Source organism: Chrysemys picta, chromosome 1 (genome assembly GCF_011386835.1).
Source record: "Chrysemys picta bellii isolate R12L10 chromosome 1, ASM1138683v2, whole genome shotgun sequence".
In the NCBI taxonomy this organism is placed as follows: domain Eukaryota; kingdom Metazoa; phylum Chordata; order Testudines; family Emydidae; genus Chrysemys; species Chrysemys picta.
Window position 1 is genome coordinate 165150406 of NC_088791.1, and position 21996 is coordinate 165172401.

Genomic DNA, 21996 nt, shown 5'->3' on the forward strand with positions numbered 1-21996 from the left:
ATTTGTTTGAATGAAAATATGAAGGTCTGTTTGGGGAGTGCTGTGACCAGGGATTCAAGTAAGTATCCTTCAGGTCTGCAGAGGTATGTCATACTCCCAGCTGTACAACATGGATCCTTGCACATAAAGATTACATCTTGAAATGATTTTTTTTTTTTTTTTTTTGCGCAGAGTGGTTCAGTTTTTCTAGTCCTTTCATTGCTCTCAAAGCTCCCATTTTCTTTTGCATAGTTAAGTAGTTTGAGTAGTCCCCTGAATCTGGGCTTAAAGTACAACTATTTATTTAACAAGGGAAAAGCCCCCTTCTTTTCTGTGCTTTCTTTGTATCTTCTCTTTCTCCTTTCTACAACCACCCCAGTTCTCATGAAAACTTGTTTTGAATATTACTGAGATTAGGAACATAAAATACAGGTGAAAGTGTGAGATTGGAGTGCACCCCCAAGAAATAGTATAGAAATATTTGCAAGCGGATGGATTTTGAGATTCATGGAAGGAACATTTTCAGCAACTGCATTTATAGAACCAAATTCATAGGTATGTGGAAGGAGATATATTTCCCGTTCCCCTCACTGAGACTTAGATTAAGACACCTTATACCTAGATAGAGTCCCTTTCACTTCCTTATACCTATTCTAATGATGTGTGAGTACAAAGGAGACTGAATTCATGTAGCTTATGTGCCAATGAGCCAAAGGAACGTGTAACAGAAACTAGGGTTGGGGCTACTCTAAATTACATTTTGCACTCCTGTTAGTTGCTTTACTTGCTATGCTCCTCTCTTCTGCCCTATTACTTTGAAAGATGCACCAAAGTAGACTCCCACTAGACTTTTAGACATGCCTCTCAATTTGTCCCATAAAGTTTATACAATGGATACAGTTTTCCCTCCTAACTGGTATCTACTACTGCCATTTGGTAACTCACCACAAATATAAAACTGCTTGGACCCCGAGATTTCAAAATGAAAGTATTAGGAGGGAATTCCAAGTCCATGATGTGGCTAATAGAAGCCAGAAAGCATGACATATACAGAGGATGAATGAAGAGGACCTGGTAAAGAGAGCATGGCGAAGAAAGTGGTAGAAAAGAGACCTTGAGGAAAGCCAAGGAAGTGGTTGATGGATTGCATCAAAGACGATGGCAAGCAGATGGCCCTTAGTGATGCTTTGGCCAGACGACGATTTCGGATGATCGCACAGGGACGTGACCCCTGATGATAGGATAAGGTGAAGAAGATACAGTTTTCTCCAGTCAGGACTTAATTGTGAATCACCTTAGAGGAAAGTTTAGGGTACAAAGAGGCTTCTAAATGAATTGTTAAACCAAGATACTCCCTTTTAACATCTGAAATGTATGTCAGGCAACCTGGAAAAGAATAGATGCACATTTTAAAAAAGTATCCAAATGCAGCTGCACATGCTTGAAACAGTAACTTAGGCAGTGAGCAGTTAACATCCCAAGAGATTAATATCAGCTAATATCCCTTACATCTTCTTGTCTGGCATGTGGGTGGCTTGCTGAGTGATTAGTTGGCTGTTTGCTCAAATTCTTGGTTACTAGTAGAACATGCAGTCTCCCTTCAGGCTGGCTGTTGGTGAATCAGCATTAATCATTCCCTGCTTTTCGTTTTCATCATTAAAGCCGAGACTTTTTTATTATTATTCTAGAACCATTCCCTCTCTCCTAAAGTATTTGTTTGCAGGGTTTAGTGGAGGAATATTACCTATGTTGTTGTATATAATTTTAAAAATCTATGCCTCATTAAAAGAGTTAATATATGCCTAGCTGTAACAGCAAAGCAATAAAACTCAATCCCTACATTGATATGATTTTGCAACTCCCCTTCCTCTAACTTATGGAGCTGTGGGACACCTGCCAGGGAAATACAGTGACACATAGGAAATAACATGAACAAATAAAATCTCTAGTTTAATAGGGCTATCTTTTTCTTGCCTTCTCTCTCCCTATGTCATTACTTTATTCCTTTTTCTTTCTCTCTGTTGCCAACTTTCATTCTCTCTCTAGTTCTTCTTTTCCCCCTTTCTTTTTTGCTTTCCCTTTCTCACCTCTTCCTCAGTCTATATCCTTTCCCTTTTCTCTCTGGGTTGCATAAGACATAAACTGTGAAAAGCATACCCAATGCATGCACCAGAAATATTTTTAAAATAAATAGACCTTAGTTCTTCGTAGAAACTCATTTTTTTAAAAAACTTGGTGTCTGCAAAATATGAGAGGCCAAACTCACCTACATTTCTCTCTACCGTTAAGTCAACCCCTGACACTTTGTAACACTACATGAAAACCTTGTCCCATTAGAGATTGCTACACACAAGCCAATGTCTCCTTCTCTAATACAGTGGGCACACTTAAAAAGGTTATTTCAGACCTATACCTAAAATGAGAGATTTCCTATCCTTAAAAGACTCAACTAAAATGAACTCTTTAAGTATAACTACGTTTCCTAAAGAATTCTCCCACGTGGCAGAGGCAGAGAAACGGATCAGGACATGTATGGGTATAAAATATTTAATTCTTGTCCTGAGTATCAAGATAGTACTATGATCTTGCATGTTACATTTGCCTAAGATAGAACAGACAGATAACAAAATGGCATGTTGGCTGAAAGCTTATGAAGACTTTAAATGTCAATCAGCTGGGTGAGGTTCTGTGGCCTGTGTTATGCAAAAGGTCCGACTAGATGATCAAATTGTTCCCTTCAGGCTTAAAATCTATGAATGATCATAGACACAAACAGTCCTTTAACTATGGTCACTTTAATTGGCGCCACAGCCACAACTATGGTGGATTTTTTTTCCCACAGGACACCTGGTTAAAGTGGATTTTAGGCCGAACCTTAAGAAATAGGTTTAGGTTTTAGTCCCAAATGCAATAAGCACACACCAAAACAACCTCTTCCCACAACAACACCTTCTTCAATGCCTTGCTGATCTTTGTTAACACTTCTTGAATGCAGAGTTGCTCTTTTATAGGAACTTTTCTGCTAACATGTATTGCTGAGACTTGCCCTTAAAATTTAGCTTACCAAGCAGCATCAACTCTAATGTGGCCATTTTAGTTGTTGGCTATCTTTTCCTCTAGTGGGTAAGTACCTGTTATGGAGGTTTTTGTATTGTTATTATTGTAGAGGTAGCCTATTTTTACCCCAGCAAAAGGAGGATATTTTAGGGTCATTTGGGTGTCACAAATAATTTGTGTCCTATGTTGAAGGAAGATATTGCTTTAAAAAAAATAACAAAAAACAACTTGGCTTCTTTGCAGGAATATCTATTGAGAAACCAGAGAACCAACTAACTTTAAAATCAAATGACCTTTCCCCTAAGAGCCTGAACATGTCCAAATTCAGTGAGGAGGAAGGAGTGTGAAATGGGAATAAAAATGCTTGTTTTAGTTTGTGCTCTCACCTTTGAAGCAATGCCTTGGCTGAATGGATGGGGGTGGGATCAAAAGTAATGAATGATCACAAATGGTATCCTGCAACTTACCTAAAAGAACAGAGTCAAACAGGTTGTTAGAATTGTTAGTATGATTTTATTTACTCACTGTTATCGATAAATATTGGTCTGTCCTAATGGTTCATCCCATAATGTAAAACATACTAAGGTTTGTTTGCTCTTGGCTTCCCCTGAACTAATGGCCTAGGTTTGCATTTTAGAAATAAAACAGCACTGGAGCCATATATATTTTATACACCCCATAAAAATGAAATAGGTTTGGAAACATACATGAGAAATATAGTTAGCTCTTACATTTAGCTAAAACACTATCTTTTGATAGTTCCCCTTTAAGGCTTTGGGGAGAAATTGCCACTAGTATTCACAGAACATTTATGTCTGCTAGTGTAAAAAAATTCTAGAAGGCTCAGGAGAGTGATCAGAAACTTTACCTACAGTTTGCGAAGAACTGATTAAGTTTCCAGTGGCAGGGAAAAAACAGGAGGGGGTTCGCTGAGTACCTGAAATACCAAGTGGAAGATGCCGGGGCAGAGATCTCTGGGGGAGCATTCTGTTTCCTTCACTTTGCCTTAGTAGATCATGGCCATAGAGCTAAAATTACCTCTTTCTCCAGTGGTATCACGTAAGGTATTGCATGCAGCATGAAAGAGATGTACCATAAATCTCTGTGTAGCACATAAAATAAAAATGTAGGGTTTTTGAAACAAAAGTATCTTGACTCTTGCAGCATTTACAGATATTGTATTCAAAACACCTCAATAAGCATCTAAAACTTTGTATTCCCAGGAACGAACAGTGAAACTTTTTATACTGGGTTCTTAAAAGTGCCTGGAGAAAAATGCAGGAGACATACTTCCATTACAATAAACATATTCCCAATCAGTTTTCATATAAAGTCAGATTAATGTGTATATATCTTTCTCCTTCCAGTGTGCACACCTTATCCCAGGTATCATGGGAAAGAAGGCTTTTAATCTTTGTTTTTAATCTTTTAAGTTCTGGGGCCAGTCAATGGGAGGTTGGCATAACAACTGAGTCAGTGGCAAACTAATGTTATGGGACTGTCGGTTATTGGTGAAAGAGTTCCAGCTCATTTTGATGTTCAGTGTCTTGTGCTTTTTGAGTAGAGCTCCTGTTTGTCTGAAGTCAAAGCTTTCACCATTGGGTTGGAATCTTCCAAGGCTAGGTCCCTGCTTGACTGTAATTGTGGTTTGGTTTTGTTGTGTGTGAGTTTTTTAAAATTAGTATTATTTCATTAAGGTATAAGCAAAAACAACTGAGATTTGTAATCCAAGAAAAGTGTGCGCCTGGGTGGAGAGAGGAAATACTTTCCCCATTAAAACCTGGCAACTTTCTGGAACTAAAATGGGTGGGGTGTGAAAGCTGACATTTGTCAGGAAAATAGGCCCCCCTGAGTGCTGGTTTTGATTTTACTGAGTTAGGATCTACTGAAAGGTGTGTGTTGCACCTGTGCAGTACATTTTGTATGGGCTTTTATATTAAGTTCAGTAAGGTGCTCAGCTAAAGAAGGGCATGCTACACACATGTGCATGTCTAGGCACTGGATATTATAGTGTGGATGAACAAATGCTCTGTCATTGCACATCTTGTAAGTGCCTTCAAGAATGCAGCTTTGTGTTCTTGAAGAATGTTTTATTAAGCTGGAACAAAGGTTTAGTTTATAGAGACTCTTTTGGAATTGCAAACTGGTCTCTCATCCTCTAGGAGACTCTTGCAAGTGCCCCGTCCTGTTCTTAAAGGATTGACACCTTGTTTTAGGCTGATATAATAGAAACAAAAAATACAGGCAATACAAATAAAACAATAAATAGTCAAACAAAAATTAAACTCACTACCAAATAAAATGCCTTATGTGAAAAGACCATTTCAGTTACTCCTTTAATTCCAGAGTCCTCACATAAGCTTCTGCTAAAGAACACAGCTGCAGAGTTCCTCTCTTATTGACCTCCTAACATCCACAGGGGAGACAGCAGGAGAGCTCATCTCATGTAGACCTTTGCAAGGGGTTAGTAGGGAAGCTGCTCTACAGTGCCCCTCCTGAGAGGCAGAACAGAGGAGTTCCTCTCTTGTGAAGCTCAGGAGATCTGCAGGCAGCAAAGAGTCGGTCTGTCTAGATACTTACATGTTAGTAATATGTGAGTACACGGCGGCCAGCTGGAACATGGGGGTGGACCAGAGATGTATGGAGGCATCAGGGGTCCAATGAGGCAGCTGCAAGGAGATGAAGGATTTAAAAGGTTTGCAGTTAGATCGTAAGCTCAGAAGAACAGGGACAGTGTTTCCTGTGTGTACACAACAACTGGCTCACCAAGTCTCCAGTTCTGATTGGGACATCTGGGAGCTCCTGTAATGTAAATGGTAAATAATAATATAATACTGTACTGATAGGGTTGAAAAGTCTCACCAGCTGAGACTAAATTATTTTCAATATTGTTTTGGGGTCTATCAATAGAGGACCATATGTGCTATAATACCTAAATTAGGAATACCATATTATCTTTCAAGGTGTGCAATGTCATCATATGCACCAGCCTCTTGTTATCTTCAATATCCAACATCATCTTCATTTTTATTGTTGCACATCTCAACTGTATTGTTCCTTTTCAATTTTAATTACTACCCTTCTTAACTTCTCTCATCCCACACAGACATCATGCCAAAGTTTGCAATGGTGCCATTGTGTCATAGGAATGGATATTATGAGAATAGCCCCTGAGCACGCTGAACAATTGGGTTTTTTTCGCTTGGATGTTAAATATTTTTTCAAAACCAATAATAATTATTAGCTTTTATAGAGCACTTTCCAGACATCGATCTCAATGTACTGTACAAAGGATGGTAAATATCATTATCCCCATTTTTCAGAGAAACTGAGGCACAGAAAGGTGAAATGACTCGCCCAAAACCACACAGCAGGTCAGCAATACAGCCAAGAATAGAACCGAGGTCTTTTGATTCACAGTCTGGTGTCTCGGTCACTAGACTAAGCTGCCTTTCTATTATTTTAATTATTACCAGAAAATAATACAAAATAGTGATGTACTGTTTCAGGAACAAAACAAGGGGAAAAAACCCACACACATTCCTCTCCTGGTCCCCTGTCCATCTGCATAATTTTTCTCTCATCCTCTCATTCCTTCACTACCACTAGCAATTTAGTATCAAGAGAACAACCTATTTAATCTGTTTAGTAAGGGAACAACTCATTTGAACACAACTTTTTCCTCTCTGTTTTTGAATATAACTTCCCTTGGGTAGGTGCAGATTTTGGCAGTGCATAGAAAGGCTAGCAGAGACTGAAGCAGAAGCCGTAATAAAGCTATTATGACTTGACAGCACTATTTTGCAATGCACAGGGGAATTTTATTACACGTCAGTTGGAGCTTCAGGAAATGTGAGTGCATGACATCTACTTGTATGATTTTTTTTTAAAGTTTAATAAATTAAATTACAATACATTTAAATGTAGAAACTAAAACTGTAGTTGGAGTAGATGACTTAATAAAAAACAATCACACAAGTTTATTTTACTGACAACTTTTAGAGCTATAAGTGAAGTGACTGTGTTTGCAGCTGTAATAATTTCACACACGTTTCATCAGGAACTGGAGAAACACTGCATTTTAATGGTGCATCGGTGCTTACTGAATTAGCATGTAATGAAATTTCTGTCAAAGTAAAGATTACTTTAATGTAACTTCACTAGGAACTGTGTCATTACAATGCATACTAATAATGACTGGAAACCTAAAAATGTATTGTCAGTTCTGGAGCTCAGCAAAAGATATTTTCCTGATTATGTTTTTTTCTTTTTGCATAGGCAATGGGGGATAATTATTAAAGATTTTGGTGATAACTACTATGCTATTTTCCTGCACTCCTAATTTTTCCTTCTTTTTATTATAATACGAGTAATGAAAACAACAGGAAAAGGAACAATTGAAAAGGGAAGTGATGGATTCTCCATCACTTGACGTCTTTAAATTGAGTCTGGATAGTTCTCTAAGAGAGATGCTCGAACTCAAACACAAGTTATGGTCTTGATGCAGGAATTTCTGGTTGAGGTTCTACGATCCATGTTATGCAGGAGATCAGACTAAATGATCATAATGGTGCCTTTTGGCCTCAAAATCTATGAACAATTGTATTGGAAACTTCCACTAGAAAAAATGAACTAGGCACTTGTACAATTAGAATTTGCTTTTCTAGACACTGCCGCATTTTTAACTTTCTTAGATTTTGTTTGTTTTCTTTAGGCTGCAATCCGGGGGGAACAGTCCCACTGAAGTTACTGAGAGTACTCTCATGAGTGAATGGTTTCAGAGTAGCAGCTGTGTTAGTCTGTATCCGCAAAAAGAACAGGAGTACTTGTGGCACCTTAGGCCTTGGCTACACTTACCGGCAAGTTCGACGGCTGGAAATCGAACTTCTGGGTTCGACTTATCGCGTCTAGTCTGGACGCGATAAGTCGAACCCGGAAGTGCTCGCCGTCGACTGCGGTACTCCAGCTCGCCGAGAGGAGTACCGCGGAGTCGACGGGGGAGCCTGCCTGCCGAGTGTGGACCAAGGTAAGTTTGAACTAATTCGAAATAAGGTACTTCGAACTTCAGCTACGTTATTCACGTAGCTGAAGTTGCGTACCTTAGTTCGAATTAGGGGGGGTAGTGTAGACCAAGCCTCAGAAACTAACAAATTTATTAGAGCATAAGCTTTCGTGGGCTACATCCCACATCGGCTTAAGCATTTGGAAAATCAGGGTTTTAGTTATCTTTGGACTGGTCACTGGTATGGGAACTGCTCTCAGCCCTTCATTAGCATATGTTACATCTTTCAAGATATAGTTGTTACAGTAGCTCAGGTTCACTGTTAACCTAGAATCCAAGAGGGAATATAACTTTCAGTGTTTCCTTAGTGCCCGATTCTGCACTGGATGGATTCATTTGTGTTCAAATAAGACAGATTCCTCTAGCCTTCTTGAGAAGCCTAATACATGTGTAAAAAGCAACAGAGAATCCTGTGGCACCTTTAAGACTAACAGATGTATTGGAGCATAAGCTTTCGTGGGTGAATGCCCACTTCGTCGGATGCATGTGGTTGTCAAATGTTTTTGTAAATTTTTTACATTTACATAAAAAAACCTATTCTGTCGATAAATAAAAGCTTCTCAGTAAGTGTTAAAGCCAATCGAGTTGCTTTGTTTTAAAAGAAATTCCTCTGCTGGCCCCTGAGAAGTCTAAGTAGATTTATAGGCTGATATAGACATTTAAATGACAATGCAATGAGTTTGAATGAAGGATTCTGTTCTGTGTTTCATAGTAGGAAGTGGGCCATCAATCTAGAGTAAAAATCCCTAGAAATTACATGGGTATCTCAGCTTCTTTGACAATTTTCATTGGTGAAGATTAGTTGCATTTAATGGCATCCTTTCTGTGGAATACAGTCTTCAGAAATATGTTCCAATTCTTAATGGAAGGTTTAATGTAGTTCAGGGTAGTGTGTGTTAAAACTGAATATTTCAACAGGAGTTAATTGTATTCTCATTTACCAGAGTTATCCATCTGTGTAATACTGTCCATGTATTTTCTTCTGATTTAGGGCCAGATTCTTTCACTTACATCAGTGTAAATCTGGAGCAGACCTACTGGGGTCAATGGAGTTATAGTGGTTTATAAACAGTGGAAATCAGAAAAGATTGATGGTCCAAATTGTGAATGTTTTCATCCAGATTATTAACGAGTGATTTCCTGATACTGTAGAATGCCTGGGGTATACTGCAGCCTCAAGGCAGGAAATTAAAAGAGGAAATTTTGATTGCAATAGCTATAAATGACTTCCAGCAGCACCAGGATTGGGACAGGTTCTGACCAAGCCCGATCAGCAGAAACCTATATAGGGCACCATTTGGCATGTGGACTGGAGTGGGAGAAGGGAACATCAAGAGTGGTGTCTATGGCAAAACAGAAGGGCCAGGTAGGAACCTGGAAAGAAGCAAGCTGAAGATACACGTTGAGTAGAGCTTCTTATAATCCCTTTGGGGCACCAAATTCCCAATAGAAGTCTTGGCCAGTCTAGTGGCATATGTACACAGATAGTATAGTCATGATACAGTGATTGTGCTGACTAACTAGTATTTTCAGTGTACAGCCATTTGTTCAATACAAGCAATTGAGTTGCTTATGGGGTACAATTAGGAAGGTTAATGTGTACATTAATGATTAACAAGAGATGCAGTTATATAAATCCCTCCTTCTCCCTACAATTATCATTTCCTTTCCTATGCATGATGTCCTCCCTCCCCACCACTATTCTCAACTCTTCTTGATGACTGTGACACTTACTGAAAATCATGCTGGCTTGGATAGAAGAAATCAGCCTGATTTGCATTGTTTCCAGAGGATCCTTGCTTCTAGCTCAAAGACAAGAATTCTCCTATGTCATGTGGGAAATTCAGTCACACTGCTAAGGTTGATTGTTGTAGGGCATTCCAGAGAGAAACTAGAAACAAGCACGTGGGCAACATCTCTTCTGGCCTCTATAAGGTCCTAGGACCAGAAACTACATTTCTGTAACCTAAGAGGACTATACAATATAGAGTGCAAGAAGTAACGTGCCAAGATATTTTAATCTACTGACGACTTGTCGACACCATGTGTCATGTTCTACCCTCAATTAAATCCCAGCAAACCTTCTGATTTCACTGGAGTAGACTGAACGTTGTGTAAATTTGGGCCTGAGATTTTCTGCTAAATCTACACTCAGTAGGGCACCCAGTGCAGAGTAAATGGTCCATGTTTAGCTATGAGCTTGTCCAGATAAATTGTGTGGTAACAAAACCATTACCTTTGTTACTCTCCATCCATAGTGTACACAAGCTAGAGAACCATGTTGTTAAATGTATTGGGTCTTGCCTGACAGGGGCACGCCAAAGAGACTATATTAAAACTTGAAACATTAGAGTTTACACCCATTCTCTGAAAGCAACTCTGTGAACTACAGGCAGCAGCAGACCTATCTAGAAGCAAAATATTTAATATTTATTCTTGAATCCCTTTGAATCCAGTTTCACAAAGACCTTCTTTGTACAAAGAGTGTATGATTGTTCCTTCTTTTACTGTACAGCTGTTCGGAATGGGAAGCAACCTCTGAAATAGAAATATGGAAGCCTACCAAAAATACTGCTACATCTTGTCAGCGAGCAGATGCATCCCAGAGGATGTTGTTAAATACAATCCTCAGGCCGCCTTGTACTCAAATCATAAATTAGTTTCATTTTCAGAGCTAAAATCAGCAGTGTGTGTGTGTGTGTGTGTGTGTGTGTGTGTGTGTGTGTGTGTGTGTTACTTGTCCAACACAAGATAGTGCATTACGCTGGGTTGCAGAAAACTACACGGTGACTAGAATAGTGAAAACACAAGTTTCTATTTAATAACTGAGTGATTCCACATGTAGAATCGCTGCATGTTTACAGAACTGTGTGGGTGGGTTCATCAAATACATTGGGCCTTCTCTTCAGTTTAATTCCTGTTTACAGTTAAGGGTGGAAAGAAACCTCATTGGGCTAAAGCCAAACAATCACAAAAATAAAAAATGATCAAGTTGGATTGGATTTGTATCTTGTTTTTCAAGGATTATCCAGTTCCAAGATTGTCTATCCTTTTTCTTGATTATCAAAGCTTTGAGTGATCATTGCCTTCCAGTCTGGCACAGCATGAGTTCCATGTCCTTTCAAGATGCTTAATATGTTGCAGATTTATTCCAAGGTGGGTACAGGATTCATTATCTCCTTTTAGAAAATGTTTGGGAAAGGATGAGCCTGTGTGTGTGTGTGTGTATATAAAAAAAAAAAAAAACTGCCGCATGCACTGACATATTTCGCTCTCACTTCACACGGTAAGCTCCTTGAACATATCACCTAGACATCTAGATGGATATATATTTGGTGTGTGAAGACATTAGGAATGCATTGGCATGGACTGTGTGGTCGTAAGGGAGCAATTCTGGAGACTGAAGTAACCAGAAAGATGCATATTGTCATGTGATGGTCTTTTGAGACATGAGCTTCATGTTTAACATGTGCAATTTCACCTACAAAGTTCTTTCCATTTCCATATTCACTATCTTTGCACTAGGATAAACTGCACAGGCTGGCTTTTTAACTGTAGCAGTGACCACTACATGTCTATAAAAAGCAACAGAGGGTCCTGTGGCACCTTTAAGACTAACAGAAGTATTGGAACATAAGCTTTTGTGGGTGAATGCCCACTTCATCAGACGCAAGTAATGGAAATTTCCAGAGGCAGGTATAAATCAGTATGGACATGTCTATGTCCATCTACCTTGAATAATGAAGAGCGCAATCACTGAGATATCAAGGGATAAATTCACCAGTGCTGTAGTCCATTAACATGAGCAGGATTTGGCCCATAATGTTTCCAGTACAGACCTTCATTCAGGGAAAGGCCTGGCATCTGGATGTATGGGTTAGCCTTGCTTTCTTTTGCTGCAGGTCAAAACACAGGGCATGTCATACACAGAGCTCACGCATGGCAAGCTGGTGTATAACTCTACTACACTCTGGCCTGCTGTGTACTAACTAGTCAAGTGGACTCTGCGACCACACACTAAAAGTCCCATAGTGCGCTCAGTAGTGGGTGAAAGCACACTGCAGAACTTTTAGTGCCTGCTAGGGACGTCCACACAGCCAGTCAATGCACTGCAGGCTTAAGAACTGTAGCTTTACACCATAGTTTGCTTTTGCTATGCCCTCACTCTCCTTACACCTCCTGCCACTCTAGCAAACCAAATAGGAAGAGAGTTTGAGTTAATGGGCCTGATTCTCCACTGCCTTGCATCTTGTGTAGTTACTTACACTGTGTAAAGTAGGCATCAATCACTACCAAATCAGACAGGCAGCTCCTTTGCACAAGTGTTAATGACTACTATGCAAGGCAGCGCCATGTTCTGATGGCATTGGAGTTATGCTAGTGTCAGGAGTAGGTGGGAGTATGGCGCACTTGGGTGATCTCTGGCTACATAAGGGCCCCTTGGGGCTATTAAAAGTACCACAAGGTAAAGCAGTCTAGAGGCTGCTCTAATTTGTGCCATCAGGACACGGGAACACCAAGTTTAAGATTTTGTTTGCTGATCCTCATAAGTGCCCAGTAAAACACTGGTGCATGTGAGAATCAGGAACTTAATGTGAGACAACGAATAAAAACTCAAAATAATAAGGGAAAGTGGGAAGGAGGCGGCATGTTTCTTTTAGCATGTAACCAATTCACTGCTGCAGCCTCAGTTAATAAATGTATGTTCCACAGTAAGCCCCCAGCCTCAACTGCCCTTTCTCTTAGCACTGTCAAAGTGTGATTACTGTGTGCATCAGCTTTCCCAAGAAGTACCACACGTTCCTAAAATGAAGCAATTCAGCTTCTTTATTTCAATAAAGCAAAAATCAAGCAGTCCACATCATAGACTCTATATTACATCTACATCTGCAATATTCTATATTAGAAATATCCAATACACTTGATATTTTACAGTGGGGTAGAGTTGACACACAAGCTTACACTTCCTCATGCTGAGAAAGTGATTTTGGACTTCCCAGCTCTGCATTGTCCAGGCCCCAATTTTGGCAGACACAACCCCTCAAATGTCTAAGTTAAGATTTCTGCCACATTTACAGGGCTGCTGATAAAATCATGGTCTGGTATTTCTACTAACACAGCTTAAATTCCCTGGAATTTCTTAACGCTGCTTGTGATTTCCTGTTGGGTAGTACTTGGATTTTTGGAGGTAACAGATTTTTTATTTAAAATATGAGACCATTTCAGACAAAAGTGTTTTTGTCATTTTCTTTCTCTCATTTTCAGTGCATCCAACTCCTTCCCTTCCTGTGGCCTTTTTGCATCCAGTTACATTAGCATCGTCTCTGTTTTTTTCTTGCATTCTTCACCTGCAGACCCGGGCCCACATGCTACCAGCTGCTATGTGAACCAAAGGGCATCAAAATGTGGTTGAAAAGCTCCCAATCATGCAATGAAGGAGAACAGTTGCTTTATTATATTTTCTCCCTTGTTGACCGCATCCCACAGATGTCTGGGCTACATAGCTCTGGAAGAACTAGAAAGAGAGGAACAGGAGCACGCTGTAGAACATTCCTCCCCACCCTGGGAAGATTTCCATGTATTACTTTTCTCTTTTGGTCTCCTTCTCCATTCTCTCTCTGTCTCTCTCTCTCTAAGATTTGTGTTTCATGTTTTAATTTTTTCATTATTTCTTTTCTTGAATCATAAGAAAATTTTTGATTTTATTTCATCAGAAGTTGTGGATCCCGGAACTAGCTTAGCCTTGGGTTGAAGAGTTTTCATTTCCTCGTGCTACTGATGATTTCTGCTCATATGAAATACACTGCATCCCTTCAAATTTCATTACTGCTATATGCATGTGGGCTGTGATATCGTATAATACGACTGTATATGTGACTCATTACTACACAATGGGCCAAATCCTGCTCCTGTTTTGAGGTCAGTGGTAAAATTCCCATTGATTTATTAATATTATTTATTTGTATTATGGTATCACCTACCAGGTGTGTACCAGACCCCATTGTGCCAGATGCTGTACAAACACAGGACAAACAGACAGTCCAGGCCTCAATCTACATATAAAACAACACGTGGACACGAGACCGACAGACAAGAGAACACAGTGAAACAATATTGGACGTCCTACTGGGCTATGGTCACAGCTCGCCAGTTTCCCTAATCCTGGTCAATGTTCAGTGGGATTAGGATTTGGCTGCTGGTGAATTTGTACCATCTGATTACTTTACCCTCTAAAAGAAAAGGGCCTGTAATGGGAAAGCAGGAAGACTCTCAATTGCAGTGACCTATATGTGATTCCTTTAATGGACTGCTTAACCCCAAACTCTACCATACAGCATGAAACGTTTTACACTGAATGCCGTGTAGGAGAAAGGATTATGGATGGTGGATGTGGCATACGGACAAAGGGAAAAGATTACAGTGCAGGTTATGTCAGAGAGAGGGCTCACTTTACTAGAAAATAAAATGCATTCTTTTTGAGGCTCTCAGGAACGATCATTTCACTTATCCCATTGCATACTTTTATAGTGTCAGTTTTCTGATCCACAGAAAGCACTAATGCCGACTGTCGCAAGAACACTAAATTGAATTAAACTCCACGCTTGAAACTCAACCTCCCACCTTGACAAATTGTCTGTGAGCTAAACATGATTTGAACCACTTTAGTGTAGTTTCATTAGTGTCACTCCTTGGTTGTCTATTAATAGAATGTGTTAATGTCAAACAGCTTGGTGAAATGGTAAATACTACACAGCACATGACCACATTGTTCCTTTGACTGCAAACAGATTCTGAATAATTGAATAATGGTATAATACTGAAGAGAATATGCCTATCATTAGACAAAAACAATCTCTCTTTCTCTCTCTCTCTCTCTCTGTGCCCACCCCCTCTCAAACATTTCATATTTATTTTCTTAGCCCTAATTAGAAATAATCAGTAATTCAGTCGGTGATTAAACTAATATCTGGTTTCAATTCCCAAACCTAGGAACCTCAGTATCTAGGTTTTTAAAAAGTAATCCTATTTATTAGTTGATTTGTTCTGTTCATTTTGAGTGCCCCGTGGTGATTATAAACTAAATAAGAGGGTATTTTATATGCATCTCTATGTATCTCTATGTATCTACACACACACGTGCGCGCACGCATACATGCATGATTTTTAAAGGTGCTGAGAAACTGCAATTTCCATTGACTTCACTGTCTCACTGGCAGTTGCTGGTTCTCAGGACCTCTGCAGATTAGGCCATGAGTCTTCACTCTCTTCAGTCTTTCAGTCTGAAGACTCACTTTTTTCCAGGGTGCCTACAAAAAGTAAATAAACATGTTTTTTTAATCGCTGCCATTTGCTTTTCTGGGCTTTCAAGTGCATCCTGACTGCTGGGTCTGTCTTGCTTAAAATGTAAATACTTTGAGGAAGAAATTGTCTTTATTTTGTGTCCTTTACAGCACAGAGTATGTTGTCTGAAGCTACATAATGAAACAATATATAACAACATGAATCCTAAAAGGGCATGAAAGTGAATTTCTTACTTGAATATTTTTCCAGCATGTTGTGAGTGTGACTGTTATGGAGTAGGAAGAAGCACTTTTCTTTTCTGATGTAAAGATTGCTTATAGAGGCTTCTGTGTTCTGATTCTAGCTTCATATAATTTTATATGGACCCCCTCAGGTAGCATTATTAGTTGGCTATACATGTTGCCGGGAGGTTTACATCATGAGAGAGTGCTCAGCCACTGTATATAGGTAAAAAGAACGAGGAGTACTTGTGACACCTTAGAGACTAACAAATTTATTTGGGCATAAGCTTTCATGGGCTAAAACCCACTTCGTCGGATGCATGCAGTGGAAAATACAGTATGAAGATATATATACACAGAGAACATGAAACAATGGGTGTTGCCTTACCTACTCTAATGAGACTAATCAATTAAGGTGGGATATTATCAGCAGGAGAAAAAAAACTTTTGTAGTGCTAATCAGGATTGCCCATTTCAAACAGTTGACAAGAAGGTGTGAGTAACAGTAGGGGGAAAATTAGCAAGGGGAAATAGTTTTTAATTTGGGTAATGACCCATCCACTCCCAGTCTTTATTCAAGCCTAATTTAATGGTGTCCATTTTGCAAATTAATTCCAGTTCTGCGATTTCTCATTGGAGTCTGGTTTTGAAGTTTTGTTGTTGAAGACTTGCGACTTTTAGGTCTGTAATTGAGTGACCAGGGAGGTTGAAGTGTTCTCCTACTGGTTTTTGAATGTTATAATTCTTGAATTTTGCTGATACAGACTAACATGGCTACCACTCGGAAACCTGTATATAGGTAAATAGTTAACAGAAATGTGCCAGTAGATGGTGCTCAAGAGTAGGTAGCATAGTTTCCTGGATTTTATACACCCAATAAAATGTGTGCAGTGCAAGTGACATTCTCTGAGCCACCTTTAACCATTTATATCTGACTACTGCACATAATGTGTCAACAGTTGATTTGATTTTAATGTCCTATCAGTCACCACTCAGAATTAGAAATATACAGTTTGCAATGAATTCCCCCACTCCCCAAAAATATCCAAGCTTGGGGAATTTCATTTCTTACTAAGGCCTTCAAAACACAATCAACCTGTTCCTCATAGGTTGAAGCCAAAACTTTCAGATGTGGCCACTGATACTGTATGCCTCATATTTCAGGTGCCCAAACTGCTACACCTGAAGCCTCATTTCAGAGCTGCTGGATATCCACCACTTCCACTGATTTCTCTATTAATCCTAATGCTATCAGACAGACTGAGTTAGCACTTCCAGAGACAGCATTTTTGACTCTGACAGGTGTGGCTGGCTCACAGTGATCAGATCTGGGACAGTAAGAACTGCTAGTATAGTTGGAAAGAGAGGCTTGTAAGAGTAAAATTATTAAAGTGTCAAGTTACTCTTCCTTTGTATTTTCTGTAAACTGTAAAAGATTAACTCAGGATGATTTATCTTTTAGTGAATTCACTTGACAGTGAAGGAGACTGTAACCAATTTACCTCCAGCAGAGGAACCTGGGATAAACCCTTAAGGATTGGAAGCAAAGGAAAGACGTACACTGTGTTCTTTCTAAGACACTGGCCAACCATATTAATCTTAGCCTATCTATCATTTGTTTTCAAATCCCTAGAATTGGCATTCTGAAGTGCCTTCTGTTAATAATAACAGCGATTTGTGGTCACTTTTAACTATTGGACTTCATTGCTTTGAAGCTTCAAATGGTGCATCAATACTTGCTGTGAAGGCATATCCAATTATCTGCACAGCTTGGACAAAAAGCCCATTCGCCAAACCAAGCTAACGGTCTGTAGGGGTTGTGGTATTGATTAAATTCCTTCCCCATTTTCTGGAACTAGTTGTGCTTCCTGCTTCATCACTTCTCCTTTTCCTTCTGAAATAGTTCCCCAGCTGTTCACTGTCCTTTCCTGCACCCTTCTTCTTTCTGTTCATGCAACAGTTCTACCACCACTCTGCCTTTCTGGCATTCCTTCACTCATGCTGCAACATCTACATTTTTAACGAGTTAGTGCAAATCTGTGTACCTGGGCTGGGAGGGAAGGCTGCAGTATAGACATACCCTTAGTCCCTTCAAGCAAGCAAGCAAGTTAATGAAGCAGAACTTTAAACTGACACACCTGAAGATGATATCAGGTGGCAGGACAAGCCAAGATCTGGAACAAATCATAGCATTTATTACTGTGCTTTTCCTCTGAAAAAAACTTCAAATATTTGTAAAACCTCTTATGTCTTCTAAATGGAAAAACAATGGCTGAGGCTAAGGACTGAACAGCTGTTCATAGCTGCTAGATTTAATCAGCAGGGAAGACAACCATATATACCATCCATGCTTTTGTACCAAATGCTCATAGAAACTGCAGATAATTCCCCTTTAGCCCTTAATAAAAAAAAGGAAAATGAAGTTGTTTACAGAGGAGCAGAAGCTGCACTACGACATTAAGTAATTTCCCATGTTTTTCATGTATGTTTGTGTGTGAACTTGAGAGCTCCTGAAAGGCACTAGATTGGCAATCATGAATATAAATTCTCTGCTTTACCCACTGAACAGATACAGAGTAACCAATATACCTCACCCGTGATCTGGAAGGCTATTTTCTGAGAAGGTAATTTATATCCTGCTACATTTAACCCTTCATCTCTCCGCTGAGCGGTGAGCCCACAGCCTGCCACAGAGGAGGCCCTGGTTAGTAGTGATTGGCATTCTGGATATTATTTCCCAGCCAGTGTTCAGGGGTGGCTTAAGGAGGCACTCCCATTTGGGAGCTAATTAGCTGCAGTAACTTAGAGATGGGTTGTGCTCATCAGATGGCAATACCAGGAGCTTTGGGGCAGCATAAGAACTCCCCTGTTCGGTTGGTACTTTGAATTGCTGAGTTTACTGTTTGTAAAGCTGCATTGCATGAATGTGGCTAGAGACTTTCACTATGTGGGTTAAACCAGACCCCCTGCAATAAAACCCAAGTTCCCCAGTGATGTGTGTTTAAACCTGTTTTCCAGTGAAACTCTGTCATCTGTTGTTCTGACCTGTTGTATTAATTTAGATGGAATAAAGGGGCTAACGAGTCAAAGCTGTTAAAGTAACCCAGTCACCATCCAACATTGAACATTTTTAAACAAGATTTGGGGTTTGGTATACAAAGACTTCAGCTTGCTTATTATCATGGTAAACACATCATTAAAATCCTTTTAACCTTTTATTAAAGATACAGAAAAGAAAGAAAACCAGTTAAAGCATTTGAAAAGTAAAGTATTAAACAAAGCTTTTATTTCAACATCCCTTGTCCCCTTCCCCTTTAATGATGAAGAGTTTTTAGAGGAACCCCCACTTGTTTGACAGTCTTTTAGAAGGCATTAAAATGGTAATAACAGTCCTTTTGGTGGGGTAGGGGAGAGAATAGGTGAGGTGGTCTGGAGTCGTCGTCATTGTTGATGTCCAGTCTTGTTTCCTAGAAAGAAAAACAAGACAAACACTCACAAAAAGGGTGTGAAAAGAATAGCAAAGATAGAAGATGCAACCTCCTCTCTCACTTGCAACCTTATTGCTGGAAAAACATAGGCACAGCACACAGTTTTATCAGGCACTCCAAGGCCTGGCAAACTTTTACCAGCATTGGGTTGTTTAAGGCATTGCTTTAAGCTGCCTTTGTGGTCCCAGGCTTACAGCAATATTGCAAAATACAGGCTTGGCCAGCTCAGCCAGACTCTTATTAGGCAGAAGGGAAAAGGAGAGGGATAGGAAAGAGAAAGAACTAAGGCGGGGAAGATAAAGAATACATAGGAGGGGGAAGACAAAGTCTCACATGTCAAGTGGAGTTTGGCATTCAGCTGGGGATGGTGTAGTTGACAGTGTCCCTCTCCCTGGCCTGGTCTGGTCAGGACTTTTCTCAGGATCAGGATGACAAAAGTCCAGGCTCCCAGAAGATGGTGGTATAGCAGCAATGATGGTGACACTCACTCCAGTAGCCAATTTTTCCCTCAAAGTTTCTTTAAGGACACCAAAAAGGAGTGATGGGTGGGATAGCCCATGCCCTCATTATTTTGTCCTCCAATTAGGCCTAATAATCTCACATACTGTGATGGGGTATATTAGACCCAGAGGCCACCTGCTGGAGGCCTTGTGGTCCTGCCACATGGCATCCCAAAAAGGAGCTGAATCCACCAAACGGTCTAGAGAGGCTGTGTGGGACACAGGCAGTCAGGAACAGGCTACAGGGAAGCAGCCAATCCAGGCCCAGCAGGGCCATATAAAAGGAGCTGGAGTGCAGAGCAGAGAGCAGTTGCTGCTTGGACTGAGAGACATGAGGATGGTGTTGCTTGTGGGTTGAAGGGACTGTAGTACCTTGGACTGAGCGGTTGCTGTCAGGGACCAGGGAGGCAAGAGGGAGCTCCTGGTTGGCTGTTGTGACTTGGTAGTTGTAAGCCCTAAGACAAGGTGAAGGGGCTGTGGAGAAGTGGCCCTAGGAATCATAGCAGCATAGTGTGGACAGTTCAAAGGGATGCAGCAGGCTACTGCTATTCAGAGGATTCCTGGGCTGGAAGCCAGAGTAGTGGATGGGCCTGATTCTTTCTTCCTGCATCTGCCACAGGTGGAGTGGCCTTAATCCTAGAGAGGTGAATTGAACCAAGCCCTGGGGAGGGGAGAGACACACCCCAAAGAGGGTCAGTGATATTGAACTGTCTGGACTTTGATACACTCCCAGAAGGAGACCTGAACTGTTTAGTGGCCCAGCTGGAGAGCTCAGCCCAGAAAGGGTGAAGACATTGTCTCCAGGGAGGTCTGGCTCAATACAGGGGCCGGGACTGTTTAAAGACCTGAGCCCAGGGACAGGGTTACAATTAAAAGAGGGTGTTGAGGGCACCAGAAGGACCCTATTGGACTGAAACCGCAGAATGGGTCTGCTTTGTTTGTGTTTCACACAGACTGTATGTTACTTGGCTGGAGGACTGCAACACTGAAATCGCGTGAGAACACACCGACAGGGCTCACCACAGACTGAGAGAGGTACAGACGCGCACCCAGCTGGGAGCACTCTCAAGAGGTGAGTGCCACTCTGTTACATATACCAATTCTGGTTTATTAATTTTTGGTCCTCATTTCTTCTTTACCAGGCATGATCTTAATAGAATCCTTGAGTTATATCAGTAAGCAATTTTGTTTTGACTAATTCAATCTGCCTTTAGTACCTTTTCCCATCCACATTCGTTATCGTAGCCTATTGCTTATTGTGGCATTCCATGAAATTTCACTAACTTCTTACAGATGAGCTCACAATTGTATAAATTTGTAGGCCCAGCTATCACAAGAGACCCTAACCCTGAATCTGGCCCTGCTTGAGGTAGCTTTTGGAAAGATGGCATAAGAGATTTTCACAAGCTCAGAACATTCATCAGTTGGTGAAAGAGGTACGGCTTTCATCAAAACACACAGGAGTTTGTGTGTGCTGTTTGTTTCTAGTTTTGAGGCCTAAACTTTCTCTCTAAGAGTATGTCTGCATTGCAGCTGGCAGTGTGCTTCCGAGCACAGGTAGACTGACTCATGCTAGCAGTGTAGCCAGGCACCTCGGGCTAACTAACTGTGTACGTACCCACCTGGACCAGTTGGGTATGTACACAGGTGGCTAGCCCAAGCTGTTGCACATGCTACTCCAGTTACACAGCTATTTTTAGCATGTCAGCTCCAAGAGTGTGTGTGTCTGTCTCTCTACCTACTTTGGGAAGCACGTTCCCAGCTGCAGTGTAGACCTACCCTCTAAGAGGCCAGTCCTGCAAGGTGCTGAGTGCTTTCAGCTCCTATTGCCTCAAGACAGAAATACACCTTTCCACATTTTTGTTACTAGGGCCATGAAGTACTAAAAGCATGTATAGTGCCCTGTAAGTAACATGAATGAATGCTGTACGTAACACTGGTGTTTCTCCATTGCTCCTGCTTTCCCATTTGTATGCCCAATTGTTAAATGGAATATATGAAGGCAGCAGCTGAGTAGGGCACACCATTGATTGGTAACCAACATTAGCCGAAGGTCAGTGCTAATTACTGTGCCTCATTTGCATGAGGAGTTTTGAAAGATGGAACCTAAAGTGTCTGTGTCATTTTCTGCCAACAAATTACTTGGCTGACAGGAGGATGTCACTGCTCATCAAGGCTGATAGAGTGTAAGTTGGTACTTGTGCAATTAAGGAGGATGGAAATATTGCCTCAGAGAGTTACCTTTCTGGAAGTAATTACTGTAGGTGTCAACAAGCACAAAAAAAAAGAGGATATATTTACTATACACGTGAGTCAAGGTTATGAATGATGAGACATTTGCTTAAGATAATCACCTCTGTCTCTAGCCCACCAATCAATTCTCTTTC